The sequence below is a fragment of the Gossypium hirsutum genome, chromosome A07, assembly GCF_007990345.1.
Source record: "Gossypium hirsutum isolate 1008001.06 chromosome A07, Gossypium_hirsutum_v2.1, whole genome shotgun sequence".
In the NCBI taxonomy this organism is placed as follows: domain Eukaryota; kingdom Viridiplantae; phylum Streptophyta; class Magnoliopsida; order Malvales; family Malvaceae; genus Gossypium; species Gossypium hirsutum.
Genome location: NC_053430.1, coordinates 13551135 through 13557776, shown reverse-complemented (window position 1 = coordinate 13557776; position 6642 = coordinate 13551135). Strand labels below are relative to the sequence as shown.

General features: G+C 32.3%; 1 long non-coding RNA gene across 1 annotated transcript; it reads right to left on the bottom strand.

Moving 5' to 3' along the window:
* Nucleotides 1-2657: 2657 nt before the first annotated feature.
* LOC107896170 (uncharacterized) lies at nucleotides 2658-4326 on the bottom strand. Its single transcript, XR_001683628.2, has 3 exons — nucleotides 4138-4326; nucleotides 3720-4029; nucleotides 2658-3035 (listed from the first exon to the last, which is right to left on the bottom strand). It is a non-coding gene; the product is annotated as an uncharacterized lncRNA (long non-coding RNA).
* Nucleotides 4327-6642: the final 2316 nt, after the last annotated feature.

Sequence of the window (6642 nt, the reverse complement as noted above, 5' to 3'; positions counted from 1 at the left end):
CCTTTTGATTGATGTATCATCTCAATTTATAGTGGTGGAGATGTGATTTTCATGCAAGCCTACGGTAATAACTTTTCATTATTGACTATTGAGTGCTTCATTTATTGTCCTTAAACACCTCGAGTGATTTGAGTGAATCTTTAGTGAGAATGTGAAACTCTATGACATTTTGAATCAAAGGTAATTACATAGACAAAAGGAGACACCTATGTTTTCATGATAAAGTGCTCAACTTGGAATGTTTGAAACTTTGATGTTTTTTCAGTTGAATTCTCAATGTATGATTACCTGTGGATTATTTTGAGATATTTTCGATAGAAATTATAAGTTGAGAAGAATTTATTTTGATTATGAGTTGAGAATTTTGCTTGAGGACAAGCAAATGCTTAAGTGTGGGGGTATTTGATAAATCGTAATTTATACATGTTTTTACCCCATGCTTAACACATTTTATGGATGATTTTTCCTTAGAATTGGTGAATTTGATGCTCCTAATGCCTTAATTTCATGTTTTATGCTTAGAAGAGCATAGAAGAGCGAAAGGAACGAGAAACGGGCCAAAAACAGAGAAAATGGGCCAAAGTACAAAATCAACATGGCCTTGACTTCCTCACACGGGCAGACCACACGGCCGTGTCAATTTGGCAGAATCGAAGCACGACTCACATGGGCGTGTCACACGGGCTTGTCCCTGCTGAGCCCAAGTTGAGTCCAATTCGAAAAGGCTAATTTTGAGGGCTTTTAGGCATTCTAAAGCCTATAAATACGCCCTAGAGCAGGAGGAAAAGAGGGACAGAGAATAGGGAGTAAGGAATTACTCCAAGGAAGCCGATTGATTCATCTCAGAAGCCGGATTCATCATCAAGACTGAAGATCTCTCCTCAATTCCCCTTCAGGAGTTTTGGGTTTTCTTTATGTTTTGTATTCTTTATTATTCTGAGATGTTTTCTTATTTAGTTATGAACTAAATCCCCTAAATACCTAAGGGGAATGAAACCTAAGACGAATCTTGTTATTATTTTCTGAATTGTATGATAAATATTTAACTAGTTCTTAATTATGTGTTCTTAATTCTTGTTTTGATATCCCAAGATACTGATTCAAGACAAGCTCTTATTCAGAGGAGGAATAGACCCTGTCTAAGAGTACAATTGTCATAATTAAGCGGAGTTGATTGCGCGCCTAGACATAGGGTGACAAGATTTTGCCGGATTAGGGTGAAACCTAATAAGGGGATCCATAGATCAGTTAATGCAACCCTAGGGTGTTAATTAGAGAAAAGTCTCAATTATTCAATCTAGGGATTAGACGTTATTAGTCTTGAATAGGGATAATAACATAACTTAGAGATCTCTACGGAACAAGCTAAATGAATAAATCGTCCGATTCGGAGTCGGAATAACAAGTGAAGTCTAGGTGGATTTGTCCTTAGGTATTGTCTTAATTCAATCGTTTTCCGAAAGTAATTCTCCAATTCTATTTTCTGTGAATTCCTAGTTTAGATAATTAGTTAGTTAAAACAAAACCCCCTTATTCTTAGGCTAGAAAATAAAAAGACGGTCATTACTAATACTTTTAGTTCCTTTGGGTTCGATAATCCGGTCTTGCTAAAACTATACTACTGTTTGATAGGTACACTTGCCTACATCGTGATAATAGTTAGTTTCAAGAACGATTAATTATAAATATATAAAACTTACCTGTCACGAAAATCGCGATCAACGAGTCACTAATTTGTTGCAATGATGGGTCATTTATTGTATAGGCTATTGGGATAACATAAGCATAAGAACCTGCAATAACTGCTAGAAACCTTGTTCCAAAAAGTGCTTGGAGAATCGTGTTATCATTTAAAAGTTTGGCTGTTAGGTTTATTTTTTTATCCACTTTGTCGCTTGAATTTGATAATTAAATTCCTTTTGGTATTTGAATTTAAGGTATTATCATTTAAATTTTAAAAACTTTATATAAATTTTCAAGAGATGATTACATTCACTGAATAATTGAACAAGTGGTTGAACAAGTTAAACCATCATTTTAGATTCAACCTGTTTGATGAATTCCATCTACAAACATTTTATACAACTTTGACAGCTTTTAATATTGACATAATAGTAATTTAGCTCTCATCGTTTATACATTGTGTCAATTTAATCTTGATTCTAAAAAATTCAACTCCCTAACATTTATATAATGCAATTTTGTATTTTTTACCGTTTTTGCTTTTTTTTGTAACATTTAAGGTTAAATCTAAAACAATAAGAAAAGATAAAATTATTATATTAAATTTTTTATTTTTAATTTTAATACATTTTGGATCAAATTTAATTCATAAATTTATTTTTTTAGCTTTTAAGGTGAAAAAGTCATAAAAAAAAAGAAAAACTATAAAAAAATCAAATTATACAATGTGTAAAACTTAAAGGTTATTTTTAGAACCAAAATTAAATTGATACAATGAATAAATATTGAGAATTAAAATTTTTATTATGCCAAGTTTATAAAAAAAACAAATTTAGATAAGTAAAAAACAAGATAATTAAATAGTATATGGTTCAGTAGTATTTTAGTAGTTAATTATATCGTAAGCTTAAATGCATGAAATGTTATCACATTGCAATATTTTTTGTTGAAGTGTATTTTTAAAAATAATTATGTTTAAGAAAAATATTCTTAATAAAATGGAATGTAAAACAAAACAAATTTTGTTTGCAAAACAAAAATAATTATAGGAGTTACAACCTCATCAAAAAAATTTATACCTATGCTATTGATTAAGCAGCCGGGGTAGGTTTTGCTTCGATAGGGGCGGAACATGCAACCGGATTTTGTTTGCCACTAACTTTAGGCTTCATATTTGAACATTGTGATACTACAGGTCCAGCCGGTCCACTGAGCGTAATTTCAATGTCGGCAAGTTCCACATTTTCACACGGCAAAGTAGTGTTGCAAACAATCTTGACAGCTTCTGGAAGCGCAGAAGTGCCGTGAATGTTTTTTAAACTAATGTTACTTAGTTTAACTTTTGATTCTTCCTGCATCAACAAAATAATGATTTAATGACCGATTAACTCTTTTTTGCTCTCTTACGATTTTGATAAATATATACATACATTTATTTTGCATTTGTTCCATGGGCAATATTTCTGATCAATTATAATAGGAGAACTGACATTGGTCACGGTAATATCCTAAAAGTGAATGTTTGAACAAGAGCCGGGTTCAACACCTGGCCAACTTTTGATTCTAACACCATTTGAAGTATTAGTCAAGGTGAAGTTTTTTACTATAACTCCATCAATGGGTTCTTCATTTTTAAACAATCCGAGACTACCAATACTGATACCATGTCCTGGTCCACAAGTTACTCCATTGATAACCAAATTTTTGGAACCATCCCCTATTGAAACACAATCATCACCAGTTTTTATCTCCGTGTTAAGAACATTAACCCCATCTGATCTCCTGATGTGAATCCCATTTGTGTTTGGGCTTTCTCCAGGTGCAGATACGGTGAAATGTTCGAAAGTAATGTTTTTGCATCCTAGAACATTAACGTGAAACTGCTTACTGTCTTTGCTAGTTATACCTTGTACCATTGTGTTGGTTAAAAAATCAAACCTTAGATTCTGTTTAATTTCAGTATGAAAAAAATTAATTATTACTTAATTTTATTTATAAAAAAAAAGTCATAACTTCTCAATAAGAAAAGAACTTACAATAGGAAGTGAATCACAATAATCATGCTTTTCGCAACCTTCCCTTTTATAAGAAGTGGTTCCCTGGCCATCGAAAACTCCTCCGCCAAACAATTTGAAATTTTCAATTTCTATTGAAGGCAATCCATTTAGGCTACTTGAAAGCACCAGGGTCTGCCGGAGCCTTCACAGTGCCTTCAACTTGAAGCTCAATAGGAGCCTTGCAAGGACCATCTAAGGTAGCTGTACTTAAAAAATATATACTTTTAGGAATCACAATTTTTGCTGGAGATGTCGAGGCACATGCTTCTTTCCAAGCATCCAACAATGGCTAAAACAAAAAAAAAGAAAAAAAGATACATATAAAGATAAGAGATTTGAAAAATAGTTATGCGTGGTTTTATCTGCTGACTATAAAGTTATATGATATTTTGCTTACCTTACTCAAATCTGTTTTCTCGTCTGCCTTTGCACCAAATTTTGCAACAACATCAACAACAACACCACCTCCTCCTCCTTGACCTTTAGCGGATTATATAGATAAAAGTAATAGTATTAACATGGATGAAACAAAATTAAATTGAATAGCCATACTTTCTTTTTATTTATTTCAAAGAGAGAATGATTTCTGTCTTCTGTTTTGTTTCAACCCATCTTATATAGAGAGAGTAAAGCCAAATTATAACCAACTAAACATTTTCTATTTTAATTAGCGTGGGTAAATAATATGACCAAGTTTTACATACTATAATTAGCACCTTTTTTTTTTCTTTTCGGAAGGGAATTTCCTTGTTAATTTGCCAACAAACTTGATATAGGAAAAAGAGTCACGTGACTTAATATAATTATTTAAGGTTTCTATATATAAAAATGAAAATAATGAATAAAATTGTCGACTTAGCTCGGTTGGCATCGATATTGTTGCACATGCAGGAGACTGTGGGTTTGAGCATGCTGAAGGGCATTAATGCTCTCCTATATTAAGGGTTGGAGAGGAGTTATGAGAAGTTCTACGTATTGTTTTATAAAAAAAACAATGAATTAAATTATCCATTATTAATTTATTTTCTGTATTATATTAATAATTTATTATATGGTTAGGTATAGATAATTAAATATGTATCTTTAATAATATTGAAAATTATACTGTTTTATTAATTTTAAATATTTTTAAAAAGATAAAATTATTAATATAATAATATTAAGCTTGATTTAAGTTAATTTTTATAAAAAAATAAAATAAAATCACTCATAAAGGGTAAGTTCTTATAGAGGAAAAAAGGGCTTATTTCTCGTTAACTTGTAAGTTACTTTCTATTGACTAAACTGTTTTCCATGAAACAAACATAGGAAAATGTAGAAAATACTTTTCGGAAACCATTTTCAATGAAACAAACCAAGCTTGCCTTGATTGAGTTGGTCTCACAAGCCAAGGGCCATCGATTTTGTTGGGTAGATTACTTGAATTCAAAGTCTCATTGCAATTTCATATAATTATTTCATGTATCAGCAATGGTCTACAAGTGTAGTTATAATGCTACTAAGTATCTTTGTATTTTTTTTAAAGAATAAACATAATATGCAAATACGCTTTTATTTTATTTCAATTTAATGGTAAGGTTTTTTTTAATATAATATCCATTCAACAAAAAAAATTTACATGTGAGGATCAAATCTCGAATAAATGTAAAAAATAATATGTAAATAAAAAATGAATTACGAAAGAAAATCATACTTTATTTGAATCAAGTTGAAAACTCTATCATATGTTGGTGTTTAGGCATTAGGACTGAGAAGGTTAGATGTAACACCTCTAACCTGTATTCGCTGTTGAAATAGGGTTACAAGGTATTACCGATCAATACAGAACATATAGCTTGCATTTATCATTATAAAGCAATTATTCTCATACATCATTCAATACAACCACCTTGTCCCTTTTAAGGGCCTACGAGGCCTTAAACATGCTTTAGAAATGGTTCAGGACTAAACCGATAACATACGAAAATTTCGAAAAACTTATAAATTTTTCAATCATACAAAGGTCACACGCCCGTGTGAACAGGCCGTGTGCCTCACACGGCTAGTAGATACGCCCGTGTCTTAGGCCGTGTGAAAACAAGGAATACATATAGACTTGTATCACACAGTCAAGGACACACCCATGTGCCAGGCCTTGTGAAAACTGGAGAGTATACTGACTTGGGTCACACGGCCAACCACACACCCGTGTGCCCTTCGAAATGGCCACACATGCCCGTGTGCTAGGCCATGTGCCATTTAGGTAGGTATACTGACTTCAATTCAATTTCAACACCAGGGGACACACGGCCATGTAACCTAACCGTGTGTCGTACATGGCTGAGACACATGCCCGTGTCTCTGCCTGTGTGGACAAAAATTGACCATTTGCAAAGCCAAATAGCCACCCTTTTTGCATATATCTACTCAAGCTCAATTGGTATCATTTTAGGTCACAAATATGAAACCAAAGTTCACCAACTAATACATAATCATACCATATCCATTTCAACTAAATTCAATACTCAAATCCATACCATTCACCTATTCAAATACCAAATAATTTAACTTGCTTTACTAAGTATAATTCACACATATAATTCATTTAGCAAAACCAATCCAAACACACATAACTACTTCAATCCCATTCATTCATTATAGGTCTATTACCAACATTAAAAGTAGAATTAATTGCACATTCATAAGCATCATCAAGTTCATCATCTTATGCCAACTCAAATGGCCAAAATACATATCCATCAAACATACCAAAATGACTCAAGCCTATCCATGCGATATACCATATATACATAGCTTCAAAAGTACCAAATAGATGATCGATAGTACAATAAAGTCTCTGGCGATTCTCAGATCCAAGCTAGCTTCGTAAATCTATAGAACAGTGAAAATTAAATAGAGTAAG